General features: G+C 33.8%; 1 protein-coding gene across 1 annotated transcript in view; it reads left to right on the top strand.

The window, feature by feature from the left end:
* Positions 1–26,494, top strand: part of PCDH15 (protocadherin related 15) — a 1,819,045-nt gene that overhangs the window by 130,862 nt on the left and 1,661,689 nt on the right. The window lies entirely within an intron of this gene.

Below are 26,494 nucleotides of genomic sequence, written 5' to 3'. Positions count from 1 at the left end.
TTGTGTGGGAGTGTGCTTTCACTTCTCGTTAATATATAAGTAGAAGTGAAATTCATGGGTCATATGTTGAAAATTTTGAGAAAGTGAAAAATCTCTTTTTTAAAGAACCTGTAATCTTTTACATTCCCTCCAATAAAGCATGAGTATTCTAATTTCTCTACGTGGACCACACAAGTTATTATGTGCTTTTGAATACAATCATGCTAGTGGATATGAAGCTATTTTTCAGCATTGTCTTGAGTTTCATTTCCCTATTCACTAATCTTTGCTCCGCCTTTGGCCATTGTATATGGTCTTCGGGGAAATGTCTATTCAAACCTCTTTACCATTTTTAATTGGATTATATATATTTTTATTATTGAGTTCTGATAATTCTTTGTAAATTCTGGATAGAAGTCCCTTATCAGATTTAGGACATTCAAATGTTTTTTTTTTTTTTTTTTTTTCCCATTCTGTGTGTTTCCTTTTGACTTAGTTAATGTTAATATTTGTAGCACAAGAGTTTTTAGTTTTCATGAAATAGAGTTTATATATGTTTATGTATATTTTATTCCATTGATTGTAATTTTGGTTTTATATTTAAGAAATCATTGGCTAATCCAAGGCCATGAAGACATACACTTATTTTTTCCTGTAAGAGTTTTGTGGTTTTAACTCATACATATTTAGGTATATAATCCATTTGGACTAACTTTTGTGTATGGTTTGCTAGGAGTCCAACGTCATTTTATTGCATGTGCATATCTGGTTGTACTAGTACTATTTGTTGAAAAGCTATTATTGACACCCTTGTCAACAATTAATTTACCATAAATACTAAGGCTTATTTATAAATTCATAATTCAATCTCATTAATCTGTGTGTCTATACTCATGACAGTACATTGCTTTGTTTATTACTGTAACATTGTAGTAAGTCTTACAATTAGGAAGTATGAGTTCTCCAACTTTGGTTTTGTTTTTCAAAAATGTACTCACATAAGATTATATGAAGAAATAATCATAACAAACTTATAAAAGTTTATGTTACATATATATCTCAATAGCATCAAAAGAGAGAAGAATGGAGTAGAGTTATACAGGAGTAAAGATTTTAATTTCGGTGGACTTCAATCACTGTAAATCTGAGGTAGATCCTGATGGGATGTATGTTGCAAAATCTAGAGCAACCACTGGGAGAATAACCAGTATATAAATAAAAGTTATTAAATGGAATAAAATTTAACTTAGAAAATATCCACTTAACAATAAAATAGGAAATAAACAAAAGACAAAAAAAGGAAAAAGTCAAAAAGAATAAAAGAAGCAAAATGGCAGATGTAAATTCAACCACAAAATAATAATATTACAAATGAATATATTAAAAAATCCAATCAAAAGTTAGTTGATTCAATTACTTGTGGTTTACAGGGGACACATTTTAGACTCAGAGATGCACAATTTTAAAGTAAAAGGAATGAAAAAATATAAACCAAAATAAGAAATTATAAAGGAGATAAAGTGGCTATATGAATATCCAAGTAGACTATAAAATAAAGAAACAATTATTCAATAATAGTGGTTGAAAATCTTGATACCCTACTTTTATTAATGGGTAGAATTATGATGAAGATTGACAAGAAAATGAAGACTGGAACAACATTATAAACAAACTAGACCAAACAGACATTTGTAGGACATTTTATCCAACAGCAGATTATACTTTCATCTCAACATGTAATGTATGTAGACTATTCTCCAGAACAGACTATGTGTTAGAACATAAAACAAGCGTTAAATATTAAAATGAATTCTAATCATGTAACATACATTTTCTGTGAAATATGAAAATCATGAATAATCTAGAAAATATAGATATATGCAATTACCTTAATTAGCTGAGAAAAGGAAGGAAGAATATATATGCCACTATACTCTATTTTGTAGTTCTATAAATAATTAACTTTTCCATGACTCTGCTTCTTATTTGGATTTGAATGACTGTCCAGAATCACTTAATCACTTAATTTCAGTCTGAAGAATTTCCTCCAACATATTTTATAAGGTAGGCAAGCTATCAGCCAGTTATTTCAGTTTTGTTTACATAAGGATGTCTTTATTTTGCCTTCATCTTTTGAAAGAGCTTTGCTAGATATAAAATTTTTGATCACATGTTTCTTCTTTCAGCACTTTGAATATGTCATTCTTCAGGCTCAAATGTATGCAGTTAGAATTTAACTATTTATTCTTTCCCCCCTTTTTTTTTTTTGAGACAAGGTTTTTCTCTTTCACCTAGGCTGGAGTTCAGTGGTATGATCATGGCTTACTGCAGCCTTGACCTCCTGGGCTCAATCAATTGTCCCACTCCAGCCTCCTGAGTAGCTACAGGTGCATGACACCACACCCAGCTAGTTTGTTTGTAGTGACAAGTTTTCACCATGTTACCCAGTCTGGTCTTTAATTCTTGGGCTCAAGCAATCCACCCACCTTGTCCTCACACAGTGTTAGGGTTACAGGCATGAGCAATCGTGCCCCACCTAGCTTTGTTTTTTTAACAATATGACTATAGTGTATCTGAGTGTGGGTCTATGCGTTTATTCTACCTAGTGTTCATTGTGCTTCTTGGATGTGTTAAGATTTTTTCTCAAATTTGGCAAGTTTTCAGTCTTTATTTCTTTGAATATTTTTCTGTCCCTCTCTGTACTCCTCTAGTTATACTCATATCATGTTGCAGCACTTATTCGTATACCACATTTTTCTGAGGCTCTGTTTATTTGTATTTATTCTCTAATCTGAGAGATTGTATAGTGTCTTAGCCTCAACTTTACTGATTATTTCTTCAGCCACCTCCAATCTACTGATAACATCATCTAGTGAATTTTTCATTTAGTTATTGTACATTTTTAACTCCAAAATTTTCATTTGGCTCTTTTTTATAATTTTCCTCTCTTTATTGATGGTATATATTTTGTAAGACATTACTATCAAGTCTTCCTTTACTTCTCTAAGCATCGTTGACTTTAATTATTTGAACATATCTATAATATCTGCTTTGAGGATTTTTCTGCCGAACCTAACATTTGAATTTCTTCAGAGACCACACCTATTGCCTGCATTTTTTCCCTGTGCACTCATCACACTTTTGTTGCTGTTACTATCATTGAAAATAGAAAATGTTAGGTCTTACATTGAGTCATGATTGAGACTGATCCCACCTCTACTCACTGATGCAGAGGGTTACTGTTACCTGCTTGGCTATTTGTTTACTTGCTTAGAGACCTGGTGGTACTAATTTCGTAAAGTCTGTTTACCCTGTGTTGTGTAGCTCCTGACATCCTTCCTTTTATTTGTTACCCTTTTTATGGTCTTTTAGCCAATCTTTGACTAATAAATGCTTGCATCAATCCAAGGGCTATTGTCTAGAAGTAATCCCTGGATTGATATAAACATTTATGGGTCAAATATTGTGCCCAAATCCCCTTTGCCAGTTGGATTTCTGCCTTTAAGCCTTGAATGTGAGACTGATTTTAGGAGAAAAGGCTTTTTTTACAGCTCTGAGAGATAAATTTTTTTCTTTTCTTTTTTCTTTTTTTTACCATATGTTCAACCCAGAACTAAAAGCTTATAGATTCCCTTGTGAAAATTTCTGAGACATTGCAGTTTTGCTCATGCACAAATTTTTCAAGGCAGCCAATAATTACTGCTTTTATTTTATTTTTAAGCCTATATTCCTGGTAGTCTTTCCTCCATCAGAATGGCTTATTGTTAAGTGAGTTTGTGGTCAGAAGTAGGGTTAAAACATCACAGACCAGTGAGGCTTTCGCTCTCTATTGATGATTTTTTTGTATGGCTTGCAGAATCCTCTCAAGTACACTCCATGCATTCTGTTCTGATTGCCCTTGAGTAGGTGCAGTTTAGTACCTGTGCACAGCCTTCTCAAACACTGAAGTTGAATGGGATTGCAGGAGACCTATTCTTAGCTGTCTCCCTCATTTTTTCTATTAAGCAGGCTGTTCTGCCATATTTGCTTGTGTTCTGGAGCTGATATTTCTTCTTAATTGTTCCCCACCAAGACTTCTACAAATTCTTCTATTTAGAACAGAATTTGAAGAGCTCCATGTGTAAGATTGAAAATAACAATCTTGCACATGGAGCTCTTCAAATTCTGTTCTAAATAGAAGCAGCCCTCTCAGGCTAAGCTGCAGTTTTGTTCATTTTTCTGGTCTGCCTCTCTCCCTGTCTAAACTCCTGTGCCATTGCACAAAAGCCAGAGGCCAGACTCATTTTTCTGGAATTACTCCCCAATAACTAGGTATAGGTGGCAGCCCCTACAGTTCTGACTTTCCCCAACCAGCATGAAACCTCCATCTGAAGAGCAAGGTGAGGCAGGGGAAATAGGAGCCACAACATTCTCAGCATGCTGTGACTGATGTAGAATCTCAACCTTATGTGGACTGGCTGGGTGGGAGAGGTGAGACCCAGTCCTTTCTACCAGGATTGCTGAGAATTAAGCTTTTGCAACTGAGTCTAGAGGTGGAATGAAAAATACTGGCACTCTATCCTACCCAGGGTGAAACAGATATAGACTGTGAGATGGGGGTCAAGGGAGCCTCTGTCTTCTTGACCACACGTTCCTGCAATAGAATACACAGGGTAGAACTTCCAAAATAGATCTAAAAGAGAGGGATAAAGGAAGCAGATTGTGGCTGAAATGCCAAGGATTCTCAATGAAATTCAGCAGGCTTTTGAGCAAACTTTTTTCCGTGTGCTATATGGTCTTAGAAAATTTTCCAGACATTTTACATAATTTTTAAAAAATAGTTTCACTAATAGTTACGTTGTCATATTATTGAGAATAGGATCAATAATTGTTCTTGTAATTGTTCTTATCTTTCTTCCTCTGAATGTAGTATGTATTTTGAAGGCTTTAAATTGGCTTTTTATCTGGCTTATAACAACTTCATTATGACATGCTTTGATGTGATTTTATTTGTGTTTATCTTCCTTAAGCTTTATTGACATTCTTGGATCCATCGCGTTATGCTTTCTATTAAATGTGGTAATTTCTCAGCTGTCATTTGTTTAAATATTTTTTTCTGTCATCTACACATGCCTGCCTAGACAATAGAATTAGACATAGGTTAGACTGATATTATCCACATCAACTTAATTGTTTTCAATGTACGTTTTTTAGCTTTCTAAAGTAAAGTCTAGTGTAGCCTTTACTCTAGGGCTAAGTAGCTCCACTACAAATATGTGGCTCTTCAGAGGTCCCTAGGACAATCCCCATATATTCAATGATGTCACTTTACTGGCTAGTGGATACTCAAAAGATTTGCAGCACTTTATGAGAAAATAAAATTATTTAGCTTACACATTCATGGTGAATTTTCTTTATCAATTGTTCCTTGCCCAGACTAATGGAGTTCTGTGTGCAGATTGTTACTCAGCCATAGACTCATGGGTAGCTCTGTGTGTCTGAAGCTCTTTGTGGAACTCTGTCTCTTCATAGCTTCCTCTTCTTCATTTCTCTGTCTTGCAAATTCTAGGAACCTTAGTGTCCCTCAACTCTGATCTCTGCCTCCTGAATGTGGCAAAACCTTTGATTCATTTGGTGTTTTCTTTCTGAATTGTAGTTGCTAAATTGCGTCCTGACAGAAAACTAGGATTATATAGAACACTTTCTGTTTATTTCCGTTTTTACATGTATGACAGTCCTCTGCTGCTTGTTGTCCAATGTCTGTAAATTGTTGTTCTGTTTATTTTTCAAAATTTTTTTGTTTGCTTTGGGAGGACAAGTTTTATAACAGTTAAAACTTCATGGGTAAAAGCAGGTCTTTAGGTAGAAAAATGATTTTTGAGTTTTCTGTAAACTTTTAGTTTATTTTTAAACTCGGACACTTCTTTCTAAGTTCCTTTGCTTTAATTTCTTTTATATTGGGGAGTCATTAATTTTCCACATTTCACATAAAGTGTTGGTTTTTTAAAATTGTTTAGTTGTTTGAGCCATTGTTTGTATATATTTAAATTGATACCAGAATGACCTAATGCATTGAATAATATTTACTACCCAAGCCAGTATAATATTTTGATGCTTTAGAGGTGGCAGAGAAATAGAAGACCATGTGTTTGCTGTCTGTGTTTAAATATGAGCTTTAGGAATTCTTACAGCAATGCTCGATGTTAACTACTCATCTCTCTTGGATAAGCAGATACAAATAGAAGTACTTCTTACTTGAGATGTATGAGAGATTTACTGAGACAGCTTTCCATACCAGAATTATTCATGGGGTAACAGTGGGAAGTGAATTTTACATTAGGAAGCTAAGTACTGCCTATAAAATTTAAAAACACATATTTTAAAGTGAAGATATTCTGTGAAAAAGTGAATATAAAAATTAAATAATAGGATTCCATGTTTATTCCTTCTCAGTGGCTTTTAAATAAAATTTTATGGTATATTAAGACAGAGGTAATTTTCTAACTGCTGGTATGGTAAGACTAACCTGTTATATTTCTGACACATTTATTATTGGCAAAAATAAAACTCTGTAATCAGTATTTAAATGACAATTTTTAGAGAATGTTGAAAGATAAGTAATGCATTGACTTTTAATCTTATAACTAAATTTATAAAATTGCCTCAGTAGATATTTTTCTTTTAAAAGAAAATAAAAGTGATGGCGGTTTAAATATTTCAAGTGGCATATGTCTCTTAAAATTGATTTATATTGAGTTGAGTATATGGAAAATATTTTTTAAATTAAATAATAATATTCAGTTTGATTTGAATGTATTAGTGCTAATGTCTTATACAACACTACCTTTTTTTGGTGATACTAAACTTCTTGAAATATCACTTTAAAAGAAAGATCACAACACTTTTTATTGCATTTACTTTCTGAATACTATTCTAGTATGTTTCTTAATGCATTGCTGGATAACATTTTAGCTTAAAAACAAGCCTTTTTGGCTGTAAATGCTCACCAATATGAGGCAAATATTTCTCCATTGGCAATTTTGAACATCTAGGTAATTGTTTTATACTTCTCATGATAATTTTAAATTGGCAATGATGATTCAATCACTATTGTTCTTCTTTATGTAAAATTATTCCAAAAGCATATTAAACTAAGTTTCTTTTTCAGCTTTTATCCTAATTGGCTCTGATAATTCTAGGAAAAAATTCAAATTGTGGTATATATATAATTTAGTACTTAATTAATAATAATGGTCTGAAAAATAGCTACATCAACAGAAATGAACTATCTGATATTTATTTGAAATGTCCAAAGTCAAAATCAATTACCTTTCCTCTGCCTATAATGAAAATCTCCAGTTCAGTTCTTCTGCCAAAGAAATTTGACATGACTACCTAACTTGCTATGCATTGATTGATAATAGGCTAAGTTCTGCTAATGTACTAACAGCTGTTCTGTTTAGATAATTCCTTAAGGCACTACACTGTAGACAGTCTCATAAGTAGGAATCAATTGTTGTTTATTGAGAAAATGAGCCTCACCTCTAAGAACATCTTAAAATAAGCTTTAGCCAAAATAATTAAAATATTTTGATAAAAAAGTGTAAAGCCACATTTTAAATTATGGACTTCCAAGAAAATATACACTTAATACCAATTTTAAAATGGTGGGTGGGATGTTTGTGAGTTGGAGAAAATTACAATGTATTTAAAATCTAATCATAGATTGGCAGTGTTTTATTTGGAAATGTTACCTTTACCTTGATATTAGCCACTCATGAAATAAATTGCACATTAGATTTGATCAATCCTGCAGGACTGAACCTAACTATATTTTAAATAAATCTGAAGGCTAACCATTCTGTCTCTAAAATTAAATATCTTATTGATTATGACTTTGAGTTTATTAAAATCTTATGTTCACCTCTTTTTAACTTGAGTATAGGCTTAATTATATACAGTCATGAAGACAAGTGTCATAATTAAAATTACAATGTGATAGGTGTAGTCATTATCACAGAACAGACTGTAAAAGACATGTAGGCTCTGGCGATAGATGCTATACATGTGTGTTTTCAATACTCAAATATATGCTATTGGTGATGTGTAGGAAAATCTAATAAGTAGCCAACTGAAATTAAATATTGCATGTTATTGTGCCATTAAATTTCATAGCAGCACTCTAGCAGTAATCAAAAGTGGAATGACAGCTGGATTTAAGCAGGTTATTGTCAGAGTACATTCAGCAATGAGACAAATAAGAAAGTTGTGACTGCTGGCTGTAAAATTCTTAAATAGATGTGCCTCAGATAGATGCTATGAGAGGTAGAGAATGAAGGAAGGAAAGGAAATAAACACACAAAGGAAATGGGTGGATTCTTTGAGTGTTGTTGTATACTTGATAAATGGATGTGCGAGAGTTTTAGAATTCAAGGAGATGCTAAGAAAGAAAAATGCTGACCGTAAATGAAGTTGAAAGAACCTGATGATGACAAACCTCAGTTGTGCTTATGAGATTGTGCCCCAGAAGTGGGTGAAAGTGGAGGATATCAAAGCTGATATAAATAAAAGCTGTCAGCTAAGTTTCAATGCTCTGAATGTGGGTGAATAAGTATTCCACTGAAGCAATAATGAGGACCCACAAATATCAGAATAATTGGTCAAACAATGTCATCTTAAATGTAGAAGGCATTTGGCTTATAAATATCATATAAATAGTTCAAATGACTGTAAGCAAGATGTCTTTATACTGTAAATGACTGTACCCAAATGTCATCATAATTTGTATAGATTTAAAAATAAACTTCTATTTTATGAGGAAAAGAAAAAATATCTTCCATTTAAGTCAAGCATGAAGTACAGGCATTTTGTGGAAATGCTGAAGTTTTAGTAGGTAGGGAGATTTTCTGCCCCATAAAATATTGGTTCTTGATACATAGTAAAACTGCTTAAAGGGAAATGAGCAGTGAGAAGAGGCCTCTGTTTAGAAGCATTGATTAATAAGAATGTAAGCTCCAACAAGCCAGATGCAGTGAATCACACCTGTAATCTCCGTGACTCTGAAGGCAGAGGCAGGAGGATGACTTGAGGCCAGGAGTTTGAGATGAGCCTGATCAACATAGAAAGACTCCAATCTCTAAAAAACATAATAAAATAGAAAAGATTCCGCAAAACTATGAGCCTATACAGGCCTAGGGAGTTTCATCTTAATAGCATTGTGGAATGAAAGGAATCAATGGTCATTACCTCTTTCCAAGGACCCTATATGGACAAGACCAATTCATGTCTCCAGAAAAAAAGCATAATTTTATTGTATGCTTTTATAAAAATAACCTACATATTTTAGTTATTAATATAAAAATGTACGACATATAAATTATTATGTTTTCTCTATGGCTATGGCTTGAAGCATTTCGATTTGAATAATACATTGTATGTAAAAAATTCAACTCATACATACAGAAAAAATTTGCAAAATGATTTAAATATATATATTTGGTTGATTACTCTTTTCACTATTGAGTAAGTGTATTTGCTTTTTATTTCTTGTTTCCTTCATTTATTTTTTAGGTGAAAAACTATTATGGAAGGTATCCCCAGGATCACCCTCTCGTTTGGTGATTTGATAATATAACCCACAAGAAATGGTCGTCATTGTATTCACAGTTACAATTTATTACAGTGAAAGAATACAAAACAGAAGCAGCAAAGGAATAAATGGGGCATAACTAGAGCACATTAGGCACAAGTTTCCAGGAGTGCCCTCCCAGTAGAATTGCAAAGCACACACTTAATTCATCCATCAGTAAGTTTTGACAACATGTGCAAAGTGATTTTTGACAGGGAAACTCACCTAGCCTAGAAATACAGGATTTTTATTATGGATTGGTCCCGTAGGGACATAAAGTCTATGTGACTGACTATGGTTATTGAAGTTCCAGACCCCAAAAGGAAAGCAAGCGTTTATCATAAATCACATTGGAATGCAAGTGTCTCTTCAATATACTGATGTAGTTTCCTTGGATAAATGCCTAGTAGTGGAATTACTGGATTGTATGGTAGTTCTATATTTAAATTTTTGAGGAACCTCCATATGGTTTTTCTATAATGGCTATACTAAAAGTGGATTGCAGGCACCTCCTTGACATACCTATTTTAAATCCTTGGCATATATATACAGCAGTGGGATTTCTGGATCATATGATAGTTACATACTTAATTTTTTGAGGAACCTCCATACTATTTTCCATAATGGCTCTACTAGTTTATATTCCCAAGAGCTTTCCTTTCTCCACATTCTTGCCAATATTTGTTATTTTTTTGTCTTTTTGGTAATAGTTATTCTAACTAAGGTGAAATAATGTCTCATTTGATGTGTACTTTCCTGATGTTTATGATGATGAGCATGTTTTTAACCCATTTATGCCTGAGGTTGCAATTGTTTGAATTTTTGCAATCAGACCTTGGTGATGACCTTGAGCAGTGGGATATAAATAACTCCCACAAGCTTAGCATTCCAATAATGGAACACTAGGCATAAATGTGACACTTATTGGCTATTTGCATATCTTCTGTTGAAAAATATCTGTTCAGATCTTTCACCCAGTTTTCAACAGGATTATTAGGATTTTTTTGCTATTGAGTTATGGTCCTTATACATTCTAAACATGAATCATTTGTCAGATACATAGTTTGCAAACATTTTCTCCCATTCTGTAAATTATCTTTTCATTCTGATTATTGTTTCCTTTGCTGGGCAGAGGCTTTGTGGATTGACAAAATCCCATTTGTCTATATTTGCTTTTGTTGCCTATTCTTTTGAGGTTTTAACAAAAAAATCCTTCCCCAGAACAATATCATGAAGTGTTTTTCCGTGTTATTTTTTTCCAGTAGTTTCAGAGTTTTGGGTGTTACATTTAACTCTTATTCATTTCGAGTTGATTTTTGTATATGGTAAGAGACAGGGGTCTAGTTTTATTCTTTTGCCTGTGGCTATCACATTTTCCAAGCACAATTTATTAAAGAGACTGCCGTTTCCCCAGTGTGTGTTCTTGGTGCCTTTGGAAAAAATTAGTTGGCTGTAAATGCAAGAATTTATATCTGGGTTCCCTATTCTGTTTCTCTGGTGTCTGTTTTTATGCCAGTAACATGCTGTCTTGTTTATTATGACTGTATAGTGTTTTTTGAAGTCAGGTAGTTTGCTGTCTCTTTGTTCTTTTTGCTCAAGGCTGCTTTGGCTATCTAGGGTCTTCCATGGTTCCATACACATTTTAGGATTATTTTTTCCATTTCTATGAATAATGTCTTGGTATTTTGTTAGGGATTGCATTGAATTTGTATATTTCTTTTGCTAGTAAGAACATTTTAACAATATTAATTCTTCCACTTCATAGAATGAAGATAGAATGACTTTCCATTTGTTTGTATTCTCTTCAATATTTTCATATATGCTTTGGATTTTTTAATAGTAGAGATCTTTTATAATTTTTATAGACAACTTTTATAAATTTTATCCTTTTTTATTTTTTAACTTTAAGTTCAGGGGTACAAGTGCAGGTTTGTAACATAGGTAAAATTGTGTCATGGAGGCTTGTTGTACAGATTACCTTATTAACCAGGTATTAACTTTGTACCCATTGGTTGTTTTTCCTGAAACTCTCCCTACTCCTACCATCCACTCTTCAAATGGTCCCAGTGTGTGTTGTTCCCCTCTCAGTGTCCATGTGTTCTCATCATGTAGCTCCCACTTATATGTGGTATTTGGTGTTCTGTTCCGGTGTTAGTTTGCTAAGGATAATGGCCTCAAGATCCATCCATGTTCCTGCAAAGGACACGATGTCATTCGTTTTTATGTATGCATATTATTCCATGGTATATTTGTACCACATCGTTATCCAGTCAATCATTGATGGTAATTTAGGTTGATTTCATGTCTTTGCTATTGTGAATAGTTTGCAATTCTGCAGTGATCATATACATGCATGTATCCATGTGTCTTTTTTTTTTTTTTTTTTGAGATGGAGTCTCACTCTTTCACCCAGGCTGTATTGCAGTGGCATGATCTCAACTCACTGAGAACTCTGCCTCCCAGGTTCAAGTGATTCTCCTGCCTGAGCCTCCCAAGTAGCTTGGATTACAGACACACACCACCACAGTATGTGTCTTTATAATAGAATAATTTATATTCCTTTGGGTATATATTCAGTAATAGGATTGCTGTGTTGAATGATATTTCAGTCTTTAGATCTTTGAGGAATTGCCACACTGTCTTCTATAATGGCTGAACTAATTTACACTCCCACCAACAATATATAAGGGTATTCCTTGTGTATTCCTTTTTCTCCACAATCTCACTAGCATCTGTTATTTTTTTTTATTTTTAATGACCATTCTGACTGCTGTTAGATGGCATCACATTGTGGCTTTCATTTGTGTTTCTCTAATAAACAGTAATGTTGAGCTTTTCTAAATGTAATTATTAGCTGCATGTAAATCTCCTTTTGAAGAGTCTATTTATGTACTTTACCCACTTATTTATGGATTTTTTTTGTAAAAATTTATTTAAAGTAGTTTTTTCCAATTCTGTGAAGAAAGTCATTGGTAGCTTGATGGGGACGGCATTGAATCTGTAAATTACCTTGGGCAGTATGGCCATTTTCACGATATTGATTCTTCCTACCCATGAGCATGGAATGTTCTTCCATTTGTTTGTATCCTCTTTTATTTCATTGAGCAGTGGTTTGTAGTTCTCCTTGAAGAGGTCCTTCACATCCCTTGTAAGTTGGATTCCTAGGTATTTATTCTCTTTGAAGCAATTGTGAATGGGAATTCACTCATGATTTGGCTCTCTGTTTGTCTGTGATTGGTGTACAAGAATGCTTGTGATTTTTGTACATTGATTTTGTATCCTGAGACTTTGCTGAAGTTGCTAATCAGCTTAAGGAGATTTTGGGCTGAGACAATGGGGTTTTCTAGATATACAATCATATCATCTGCAAACAGGGACAATTTGACTTCCTCTTTTCCTAATTGAATACCCTTTATTTCCTTCTCCTGCCTGATTGCCCTGGCCAGAACTTCCAGCACTACTTTAAAGTTCATATGGAACCAAAAAAGAGCCCGCATTGCCAAGTCAATCCTAAGCCAAAAGAACAAAGCTGGAGGCATCATGCTACCTGACTTCAAGCTATACTACAAGGCTACAGTAACCAAAACAGCATGGTACTGGTACCACTACAGAGACATAGATCAATGGATCAGAACAGAGCCCTCAGAAATAATGTCGCATATCTACAACTATCTGATCTTTGACAAACCTGACAAAAAGAAGCAATGGGAAAAGGATTCCCTATTTAATAAATGGTGCTGGGAAAACTGGCTAGCCATATGTAGAAAGCTGAAACTGGATCCCTGCCTTACACCTTATACAAAAATTAATTCAAGATGGATTAAAGACTTACATGTTAGACCTAAAACCATAAAAACCCTAGAAGAAAACCTAGGCAGTACCATTCAGGACATAGGCATGGGCAAGGACTTCATGTCTAAAACACCAAAAGCAATGTCAACAAAAGCCAAAATTGACAAATGGGATCTAATTAAACTAAAGAGTTTCTGCACAGCAAAAGAAACTACCATCAGAGTGAACAGGCAACCTACAAAATGGGAGAAAATTTTTGCAACCTACTCATCTGACAAAGGGCTAATATCCAGAATCTACAATGAACTCAAACAAATTTACAAGAAAAAAACAAACAACCCCATCAAAAAGTGGGCAAAGGACATGAACAGACACTTCTCAAAAGAAGACATTTATGCAGCCAAAAAACACATGAAAAAATGCTCATCATCACTGGCCATCAGAGAAATGCAAATCAAAACCACAATGAGATACCATCTCACACCAGTTAGAATGGCCATCATTAAAAAGTCAGGAAACAACAGGTGCTGGAGAGGATGTGGAGAAATAGGAATACTTTTACACTGTTGGTGGGACTGTAAACTGGTTCAACCATTGTGGAAGTCAGTGTGGCGATTCCTCATGGATCTAGAACTAGAAATACCATTTGACCCAGCTATCCCATTACTGGGTATATACCCAAAGGAGTATAAATCATGCTGCTATGAAGACACATGCACATGTATGTTTATTGCGGCACTGTTCACAATAGCAAAGACTTGGAACCAACCCAAATGTCCATCAGCGATAGACTGGATTAAGAAAATGTGGCACATATACACCATGGAATACTATGCAGCCATAAAAAATGATGAGTTCATGTCCATTGTAGGGACATGGATGAAATCGGAAACCATCATTCTCAGTAAACTATCGCAAGGACAAAAATCCAAACACTGCATGTTCTCACTCATAGGTGGAAATTGAACAATGAGAACACATGGACACAGGAAGGGGAACATCACACTCTGGGGACTGTTGTGGGGTTGGGGGAGGGGGGAGGGACAGCATTAGGAGATATACCTAATGCTAAATGACGAGTTAATGGGTGCAGCACACCAACATGGCACATGGATACATATGTAACAAACCTGCACATTGTGCACATGTACCCCAAAACTTAAAGTATAATAATAAAAAAAATTATTTAAATTCCTTATAGATTATGGACATTAGATCTTTGATGCATAATTTGCAAAAATTTTCTTCTATTTTCCAGGTTGTCTGTTTACTCTGTTGACAGTTTCTTTTGCTGTGCAGAAACTCTTTAATTAGATATCATTTGTTAATTTTTCTTTTGTTACCAATTGCTTTTGGCATCTTTATAATGAAATCTTTGCCCATGCTTATTTCCTGAATGGGTTTTACATGTAAGTCTTTAATCCACCTTGAGTTAATGTTTATATACAGTGTAAGAAAGGGGTCCATTTTCATTGCTCTGCATATGGCTAGCCAATCATCCCACCACCTGAAAGAGATGGGAAGAATGGAACCAAGGTGGAAAACATATTTAAGGCTGTCATCTATGAGAACTTTCCCAACCTAGCAAGAAAGGCCAATATTCAAATTCAGAAAATGCAGAGAACCCCAGTAAGATACTCCAGGAGAAGTTCATTTCAAAGACACATAATCATCAGATTCTCCAAGGTTGAAATGAAAGAAAAAAATGTTAAGGGCAGCTAGAGAGAAAGACCAGGTTACCTCCAAAGGGAAACCCATGAGACTAACAGCAGACATCTCAGTGGAAATCCTACAAACTAGAAGAGATTAGGGGCCAATATTCAATGTTTTTAAAGGAAAAAAATTCCAATCCAGAATTTCATATTCAGCCAAACTAAACTTCATATGCAAAGGAAAAATAAGATCCTTTTCAAACAAGCAAATGCTGAGAGAATTTGTTACCACCAGACCTGCCTTGTAAGGGCTCCTAAAGGAAGCACTAAATACGGAAAGGAAAGCCCATTGGCAGCCACTAAAAAACAAAAGTTTAGAGATCAGTGACACTATAAAGCAATCATGCAAACAAGTCTGCATAATAACAACCTAACATCATGATGAAAGGATCAAATCCACACATAACAATACTAACCTGGATGGGCTAAATGCCACAATTAAAAGACACAGAGTGGCAATCTGGATAAAGAACCAAGACCCATTAATATTCTGTCTTCAAGAGACCCATCTCTCATGCAGTGACACAAAAAGGCTCAAAATAAAGAGATGGAGGAAAATCTACCAAGCAAATAGAAAACAGAAAAAAGCAGAGGTTGCAATCCTAGTGTCTGACAAAACAGACTTTAAACCATCAAAGATCAAAAAAGCCAAAAAGGCCTACATAATGGTAAAGGTTTAGATTCACCAAGAAGATTTACTATCCTAAATATATATGCACCTAATACAAGAGCACCCAGATTCATAAAGCAAGTTCTTAGAGACCTTCAAAAATCATAGACTACTACACAATTATAGTGGGGAAATTTAACATCCCACTGACAGTATTAGATCATTGAGACAGAAAATTAACAAAGATATTCAGGACCTGAACTCAGTGCTGGATAAAATGCACCTAATAGACATATATAGAACTCTCCACCCCAAACAAGAGAATATACAATCTTCTCATTGGCATATGGAACTTACTCTAAAATTGATAACATAATCAGAAGTAAAACACTCCTCAGCCAATGCAAAAGAACTAAAATAATAACAGTATCTCAGACCACAAAAGGATCATATTAAAACTCAAGTCTAAGAAATTTACTCAAAACTATACAATTATATGGAAGTTGAATAACCTGCTCTAGAATGACTTTTGAGTAAATAATGAAATGAAGGCAGAAATCAAGAATTTCTTTGAAACTAATGAGAACAAAGACACAATATACCAAAATCTCTGGGACACAGTTAAGATATTGTTAAGAGGGAAATTTATGGCACAAAAAAACCACATCAAAAAGTTAGAAAGATATCAAGTCAACAACCCAACATTGCAACTAAAAGAACTAGAGAACCAATACTAAATAAATCCCAAAGCTAGCAAAAGACAAGAAATAACCAAAATCAGAGCTGAACTGAAGGAGACAGGGACACTAAAAACCATTGAAAAGATCAATGAATCCAGAAGCTGTTTTTCTGAAAAAAATTAATAAAATAGACTATTAACTAGATTAATAAAGTAAAAAACAGAAAAGATTCAAATAAATACAATCAGAAATGATAAGGGGGATATTACCATTGACCCCACAGAAATACAAACAACCATCAGAGAATATTATGAACACTGCTATGCACATAAAATAGAAAATCTAGAAGTAATAGATAAATTTCTGGACACATACACACTCCTAAGACTGAACCAGGAAGAAGTCAAATCCCTGATCAGACCAATAATGAGTTCTGAAATTGAGGGAGTAATAAATAGCCTATCAACCTAAAAAAGGCCAGGACTAGATGGATTCACAGCTGAATTCTACCAGATGTACCGAGAAGATCCTGTACCATACCTACTGACACTATTCCAAAAAATTGAAAAGGAGAGATTCCTCCCTAACTCATTACATTAAGCCAGCATTCTCCTTATACCAAATCCTGACCGAGATACAAAGATAACAAAAAAGAAAACTTTAGTCCAATATCTTTGATGAATATTGATGCAAAAAATCAATGACAAAACACTGGCAAACTGACTCCAGCAGTAGATCAAAAAGCTTATCCACCATGATTAAATAGGCTTCATCCCCAGAATGCAAGGTTGGCTCAACATACACAAATCAATAAATGTGATTCATCACATAAACCGAGGTATAGAAAACAAACACATGGTTATCTCAATAGATGCAGGAAAGTCTTTTGATAAAATTCAACATCACTTCGTGATAAAAAAAAAACTCTAAATGAACTAGGTATTGAAAGAACAAACCTTAAAATAATAAAAATATATATGATAGACTCACCACCAACATCATACTGAATGGGAAAAGCTAGGAGCATTCCCCTTGAAAACTGGCTCAAGAAAAGGATGCCCTCCCTCATCACTCCTCTTAAACAAAGTGTTGAAAGTTCTGGCCAGCACAATCAGGCAAGAGAAAGAAATAAAAGGCATTCAAATATTAAGGGAGGAGGTCAAGCTATTCCTGTTTGCAGATGACATGATCCTATATCTAGAAAACCTCATCATCTCAGCCTCAGAGCTTCTTACACTGATAAGTTCTACAAGTAGAACTACAAATCTCTGGTAAAATAAATCATACATGACACAAACAAATGAATAAAAAAAATTCCATGATCATAGACAGGAAGAATCAATAACATTACAATGACCATGCTACCCAGATTAATTTATAGATTCAATGTTATTCTCATTAAACTACCATTGACATTCTTCACAGCCTGGAAGAAACTATTAAAAAATTCATATAGAACCAAAAAAGAGCCTGAATAACCAAGGCAATACTAAGCAAAAAGATCAAAGCTGTTAAATTTATTCTTACAGGTTTTTTGCAGCTATTGTAAATGAGATTAATCTCTTGATTTCTTTGTCATGTAGTTTGTTACTGGCATATATAAACGCTACTAATTATTGTATGGTGAATTTGTATCCTGTAAATTTACTGAATTCATTTATTAGTCTTGACCTTTTTTGGTGGAATCTGTAGGGTATTCTATATATATAAAGATCATGCTGTCTGCAAAGAAGGATAATTTGACTTCCTTCTTTCCAATTTACTTACTTCTTTTGCCTAATTGCTCAGGCTATGATGTCTAGTACTATGTTGAAGAAAAGTGGTGAAAATAGTCATGATTGGCTTATTCTAGATTTTAGAAGTAAAACTTTTAACATTTCCTCATTCAGTATAATGTTAGTTGTGGGTTTGTCATGTGCAGCCTTTATTGTGCTGAGTTATGTTCCTCCTATAAAGAATTAGTTGGGAATATTTATTGTAAAGGGATGTTATGGATGTTATCATAAGGGATGTTGATTTTTATCAAATGCTTTTTCTTCTTCTATTGAGATAATCATATGGTTTTTGTACTTCACTCTGTTGATATAATATATCATGTTTATTGATTTGCATATGTTGAACCATCTTTGCATCCCTGGGATAAATCCCACTTGATATTACTGAATACCCTTTTTGATGTTCTCTTGGATTTAGTTGGCTTGTATTTTGTTGAGGAATTTTACATGCATGTTCATCAGGTTTATTTGTCTGAAGTTATCTTTTTATGTTGCATCCCTATCTGATTTTGGTAGCAGAGCAATGCTGACCTCATATAATGGGTTTGGAAGAATTCTTTCCACTCTAATATTTTTGAATAGTTTTAGAATAATTGGTATTATTTCTTCCTTGAATGTTTAGTAGATCTGAGCAGTAAATTCATCAGATCCTGGACTTTTCTCTTATGAGACACTCTTTGTTACTGATTTAATCTCATTAATCATTATTAGTTTGTTAAAGTTTTTTTTTGTCTTTGTGATTCAATTTTGGTAGATTACATGTGTCCATATCCCGTAGGTTTTCCAATTTGTTGGTGTATGGTTGTTAATAAGATTATTTAATGATCTTTTTAATTTCTGTGATATCAGTTGTAACATCTCCTTTTTCATGCCTGAATTTATTTGAGTCTTGTCTCTTTTTTCTTAATGTTGTTAAAGATTTGTCAAGTTTTTAGCTTTTAAAAGCCCAACTCTTTATTTCATTGTTTTTTATATTTTTCTTATCTATTTAGTTTTTTCTTCTCTAATCTTTATTATTTATTTTCTTCTCCTAATTTTGTGTTTGGTTTGTTGTTGTTTTTCTAGGTTCTTGAGGTATGACATTAGCTCCTTTAGTTGAAATCTTTCTACTTCTTTCATGTAGATGTTTATTACTATAAACTTCTTTTTTAGAACTGCTTTTACTGTGTTTCATTATAGGTTTTGGTATATTATGTTTCCATTTTCATTCATCTCAGGAATTTTTAAATTTATTTTTAAATTTATTGATTGACCCATCAGTATTTCAAGTTATGCTGGTTAATTTTCACGTATCCTGCAGATGTTAGATGGAATGTTTTTTAAATATCTGTTGGGTCCATTTAGTCTAGAGTCCAGTTTAAATTCTATATTTCTTTGTTGAGTTTCTGTGTGAATGATCAATCCATTGCATAAAAGTGGGATGCTGAAGTCTCATACTATCATTGCATTGCATTCTAGCTCTCCATTTGGTCTATTAACATTTGCTTCATGTGTTTAGGTGCATGAATATTGGATACATATATTTTTACATTTATTATTTCCTCTCTGTATTGACCTGTGGTCTTTTCCATCTTTTTATAGTTTTTTACTTAAAGTCCATTTTATTTGATATAAGAATGGTTACTCTTGCTACTTTTTGGTCTCCATTTGTATAGAATATTTTTTCCATCTGTCAATTTCAGTCTGTTTGTGTCCTTACAGATGAAGTAAATTTCTTGTAGACAGCATATAGTTTGGTCTTGTGTGTTTTATCTATTCACTTTATGTCTCTTAATTAGTGCCTTAGTACATAGTACAAGTCAGGCCAGGAAGAGCACTTAAGTAGTATTTTCTACTTGCACTTCATTCATTTGTTTACTCATATTTATCAAGGAGATATTCTGGCCTGAGCATGGTTCTAGGCACTTGACTAGAGTGGTGAACATAATAGGCACATCACTTACTCTCATAGCTATTACATTCTAATTAACATATGAGATAAAAAAAAAAAGAACACTAAACGATGGCATCTCTTGCGAAATCACAAGTGCTTATGCCAAGCACTTTGTTTCTACCATGCACCCAAAATTTATAATCCACAGAGATAGAAGGTACCAATGAGTTCTGGACTGGCATAGAAAGAATGACCATTTTCCATCCTTGCCAGGCTATATCCTTAAGGCACTGAAGCAGTCCTGCTTATGACCAAAATCTAATAATTCACTTTTGAACAGTCTTTTGACTTCTGATTCACAAATACTTGTCCTTACCCTTATGTTGTCTCATATGCAAATAGTATGCTTGAGTTCTGTCCTTCATTATTTAACCACAGTTGCTCAAACCCAGCCTGAGGAGTCACACTGAAAGGAAGCCATACCATACATTCAAGCCACATCATATTCAACTTCTGCCCTCCATGCCTCTTTTACAACCAAATGCTTTTCTCCTATCTAGGAGGAAAAAAAGATATTCATGCCCAAAAATGAATGATGATTATAGTCTTATGTTTGGTATCTATTGGGGAAGAGATAGGGGTATCTGTACTAGCTAAGTCTGATTTTCTGTTCCAACAGTGGATAATATACAGTAACACATATAATTAAGGTATTATTGCTTACATTTTACTGTGTTAAAATATAACATAACCTTGGCACTTCACATGTTTTATTTGTTGAAGAAGTATCATATTATGGGGCCAACACCATCATGAAGTTCAGAAATATTAAATAAAACTGGATTTTTTTTCTTAGTCTGTAAAGACATGAAGGTAGAGGCAGCACAATAAATGAGGAAAGAAGATAATCAGAGACAATCTACAGAATCTATTTATCTGAGTAAATGTAATTGCAATGCTCTTTAGTTATATTTTGAATGCAAGAGTGCTTGGAAGGAAAATCCTACAGATTTTAACATTGGTATGATAAGTAAGCATTAAGCATATCAAGTATGGTGGGATTATTATTTTTTCATGTTTAAAATTCTCCAAAGCCAAATAATGTATCAATCCATCTGATTTTTTTCTATATGTTTTTTCATTGTTTCTTTTGGAACTGTATTTCCCAAGTATGCAGTGGTCAAATATCAGTCCTTTGCTCTTTCTTCGGGTGGATTATATTTTATATTCACGGCAAAATTTGGGACTTTTTTTTCCATTCCGTTTTAACTTCCTAAGTAAAAGAGAATATTCTTGGAACATTTCCAATCATTGTCAATTTAAAAGTGGCATTATCAGAAGAACCTGAAGTCTAGTGTTGGAAGCTCACTGCATGATGATGGAATGAGTGATGCTATTCTAGAAATGACTCATTTGACTGCTGTTTTGTCTCATACTTCAGATGCTTTTTTAAACTCTGTCCATGACTGAGAAGCCTCTTTTTCTATTCTCAAAGCAGCTTTTCTAAAATCTACAAGCATTTTGTGGGTAGAGAAAGTGCCTGGGGCTCTCTGAAGTCTTCTTAGAAACGTAAGTCACACCCTAGCATATTCCATAGCAATCAAATCAATCCAGTAGTTGTTTTAGCATGTGCTTATTGAGCCTCTACTGTTATTGCACTGGATAGTAAGCAGTGAACCAAGCAAAGTTCTTGTCCTCATGGAGCCTACGTTGTAGTGTGGGATTAAAGCCACAAATAATTGAATATATAACTGTCGAATGAAGTAAAACCCAGAAATATTCACCTGAGATTACTGTTACTCACATATAGTGCAACTGGCAGTTGATTGCCAGTTTGCCTAATTCTGTTCTCCAATAAGGGCTGGCTAAAATTATGATTTTCAAAGAGAAGGGAAGTGGATAGGAGATAAGTTAGGAAGCTACTGCTTTGTGATTGTTTGGGACCATATTATTTCAGGACAGGTTGTGTATCACTTATCCAAAAGGCTTGGGACCAAAGTGTTTTGAATTTTGATTTTCTTTTTTAATTTGGCATATTTGCATATACATAATGAGATATCTTGGTGATGAGACCCAAGTTTAAACACAGAATTCATTTATCCTTCACTTACAACTTTTATACATAACCTGAAATTAATTGTGTACAATATTGTAAAGAATTTGTTCATGGAACAAAGTTTTAACTGCAACCTATTTTACAAGGTCATATGTAGGATTTTCCACTTATGGCATCATACCAGGACTCAAAAAGTTTCAGATTTTGGATTTTTAGTTTAGGTATCCTTAACTTGTATACATTTTTAACAATACAGGTACATCTAAAAATGTTTTCCACTATCCTCAAAATAATGTCATACCTTAATAATTGGGCATCTTATCTGTTATAATATTGTTGCAAATTTTGCTAAATAATACCAGTTAGAAATAAAAAAGCAGGTAAGAGATTAGAAAGTAGTGTTGCTATGGCTTGGATGTTTGTCTTTTCCAAACCTAGTGTGGAAACTTGGTCCCCTATGTTGAAGATGGGGCATAAAGGGAGGTGTTTAGGTCAGAGTGGATCCCTCACGAGTAGATTAATGCCCTTCCTTGGGGTGAGCTTTCACTCAATTAGTTCCCACAGATTTGGTTGTTAAAAAGAGCCTGGTACCTCCCTCCCCTCTTTCTCTTGCTTTCTGTCTTGCCATGTGATCTCTGTACACATCCCTCCCTGCACCTTCCTTTATAGCAACACACAATGGGCAAATACAAGCGTTGGGAAGGTACTAATTTTAGTTAGATGGCCAGTAATTACCCCTTTGTAAAGGTGATATTTTGAGCAGACACCCAAAAACTCAAGTAAGCGAGCTCTTTGGAAATTTGTAGAGAGTATTTTGAAGATAGAATCGACAGGGCTTATTCATGGTAGAGAGTGTATTTTGAAGACAGAATTTACGGACTATGCTAATACTAAAATACGTGATTATTATACAAAAAAAGAAAAACATATATGTTCCAACAATCTTATTTGGACTTAAGTCTTCTGATCCTGACTTGAGCCTAACAGCTATGATTGAGAGGCATCAAATTGTCAGGCATAACTCTTCCCAGCGGATTTGAAAGGGAGATATTTTCTCATTGTTTTCCTTTTGATACTTAACATTCCTTTAAATGGTATAAGTAAATATTATTTAAATTAAGTGGAATACAATAACTTATATTTTGAGAATTACATAACATCTGAGGCCATGCTGGAGTATGCAAGGTCAGAGATGGAGACAGATTCTCACCTGTGAAACTCCCTATTAGCTGACTCAAGAAAGCTCATCTAAAAACTGTAGAAGCTGGCATCCTGCCAAATATACATACTTCAGAAAATTACTAAGATTGTATTTTTTTCTCCCTGAAGCTAATTTTAGAGTTTAATGATTCAAAAATATAAATTTGTATTTATGAAGTTTTTTTGTTATTAAAATGATGCTACTTTCTGCTCAGCGTGTCAGTACTCCTTCCATTCAGTGTGATGTCCTGTAGTAAGATCTCTGACCTCCTGAAATATCAGCTATTTCTCTTCTGTCTGGATGCTCCTTATACTTCCTATGTATTTCTTATAGTTTTTACTTATTTTTACCCAATTTCATAGTTAATGCACACACATCTGATCTTGAATTTTGTTAATGTAGAAAATTGGTAATATTCACTTTTTTAACCTTCAACCCAACATGAATATCCTATTATATGGTGGGAAGTGGCATGGTCTTGCATGCCAAGTAGGCTAGGTTGCATATCTTAGTTTTCCACTTGCTGGTCATTAGAGTGATTTAGTTTACAAACACCTTTCCCAACCTTGATTTTGGTTATTACTTAAATAGGTTTAACAATTATATCTAACATGCAAGATAGTTGTCAAAAATAAGTAAGGTAATGCATAAATAAAAATTGTCTAGTATGCCATGACTTCTTAATAAATATTAGCCTTATCGTTTGACTTTAAAAAGTGCTCAACAAGTGAAAGTTTTGTAATCTATTAGAGAGAAAGCATACCAAATTTTCCTTAAAGCTATTGGAGGCAGATTAGTGGCTATGGAATTATTAATCAAAAATTTTGCTGCATAATGGTAGACCTATTTTTAGGTCCATCACCAATAGGGGTTATTTACACTACAGGATTATAGTTTACTCACGAGAGAAAAAAGCTGTTCTATGTGAATACTGGCTCAGTTGTGATAATTTATGAAATATATCACAACTCTCTGTTTCAAGGTGTTCTAATCTGTAAAGTACTTCTTCCATGTAGCTGTTTTAATGATTACATTAGATACTTTAAAGTAGCAGCAGTGTTCCATGACTCCAACTTTTCCTTCAAGGTAAAATTCTTATATGCATGTGCAATGATTCCTTATGTTGTGCACATGATTAGATCACTAGAAATCTAATAAGCCTGTGCTTTCTAAATATCTAAGAAAACCTAAAAGACAGATTGCTACTTTATAAATATTAATCCAAGAGAATAGTTATTTAGCCGACTTATTAATTAGTGACACATACAGTGACATTCAGTATATAGACTCCAAATACAATTTTTATTTTGAAAATGATTTATGGGGAATACAAAAGAGGATTATTGGTGTAACCTACCATATGCAGTCTAGCCTAAAAATGTCTGGCTTCTTTCTGTAAGAATCATAATGAAACCCATCAGCATATAAAAGGAAGCCGTCAGGCCCTTAGGGGTATCTTGGTACCAGGTCATTCACCCTATCCTAGCTTTAGTTTTGGAAACATATTGGAACTTGCTAATTAATTGTTTTCTCTCCTAAAAACATAAGAAGGGTCTGGCCCTTCTTGGATACCCACAGCAGATTGCAAAGAACACTGAGTAGGTTTTAATTCTAAAACTCCATGCGTTTTCTCTAAAAACTGTCACCTAGTGAAAAGCAATGCATGTTTGCATCAAGAAAAACTGCTTTACACATATCACACATGGACATACTAAGTAAGAGTACATGATCTGGTACACAAAAAATCATACAAGATCATGTAACATCAATGTTTATGTTTAATTGCATATTAATGCAAAGTGAGTACAAGCTACTTCAACAAAGATTATTGAATTTTAGTTGATTATTCTGTGTGGCAACAAGCACGTGGTAGTTATTAATTCCTAATTTATTTTAAAATGTTGAATTGCCCTAAGTAAATGACTCAGTTTTCTGTAATTACTTTGATAATGTTTGAGTTTTTTAGGATATTCAAGAATAAATACCCTTCCCACCTTTCCTTTTGAAACAGACATTTGTGATATGCCATTTTAGGACTTCATACTTTCACATTGTATGCTCAGCTCATGTAATTCTGGATTTTGGTCTTCAACAGTCTTTTAAAAAGAAACATTCCCCCATATTTGTATGTCTTCACTAGTGGTACAGTTAAGCTCAGTGGCATGATTAATTTGTGATTTCATTCAGAAAATACAGCATTCTTTCTGATAATTTGCTCAGGAAGAATGATAAAGCCTCTAATACTAATTACCAATTACTGCTCAGAACTTTTACAAGATGAAGTGTTCACAGAACCAGACTCAACAGCGTTAACATCTGTGGTTTCCAAAAATGATTTAGAGCAATTTTTTTTTTCAGAACCAGACAAGGCTGTCAATTTAGACTCTCATTGGCATACCTAAATTTATGATTCTTACGTAATTCAGGCCTTATCCAATAAAAGTTTTAGGTAATTCTATTTTCATCCAAAATGTGTTTTGAAAATATTGCCTAATTAGTGTTATAGATTGAAAATATTCAAAAAGGTTTTCTTCCCACCTATTTAAACAGAAGCACCCAAAGGTAAATGGACTGGTTTCTGCTCCCATGAAATGACATTTTATACCACAAACACAGGATAAACAAGAGTTGGTGAATTCAACAGAGTTGTGTTATTTATGAGACGTTTAACACAGAATGCGTGAAGGGAATAAATGATCATAATGTTCATATATTTTCTTCACCATTAAAATATAAAATTTACAGTTTTAAGAATTCAAACCACATGTACAGACAAAAAGCAAAGAGATAACTTTTCTTGCTCGCCTCTCCAGTCACTCCCTCCATAGGTAATTACTGTGAACATTTTCCTGTTTTATTTCAAAATACGTATGCAAATAAAAGTATGAACTTACAAGCACACACGTCATGATTTTTTTTGTTTACCAAAAAGCATCACATCCATAGATGCTATTATGTATTTTGCTTTTCTCATGTTAGACGAAAAACTTTAGATAAATTAAGCAGAGTTGAAGCTATATAGAAAAATTATCTGACTGACTACAACTGGCATATGCCTTATCACGCCCACCTTAACAGCCATGATGAGTTGGCTATCTGTGATTGGTTGAAACTGTTATAATGCTAAATCAAGACTTAGTTCATTTATGTATATACTAAGTAAGGCTGTAGTTCATTACATAGGAACTCGGTGTAAGGAGACAGCCTTA

Source organism: Symphalangus syndactylus, chromosome 4, assembly GCF_028878055.3.
Source record: "Symphalangus syndactylus isolate Jambi chromosome 4, NHGRI_mSymSyn1-v2.1_pri, whole genome shotgun sequence".
NCBI classification, from domain to species: Eukaryota; Metazoa; Chordata; class Mammalia; order Primates; family Hylobatidae; genus Symphalangus; species Symphalangus syndactylus.
This window is presented reverse-complemented; position numbering and strand designations above follow the sequence as displayed.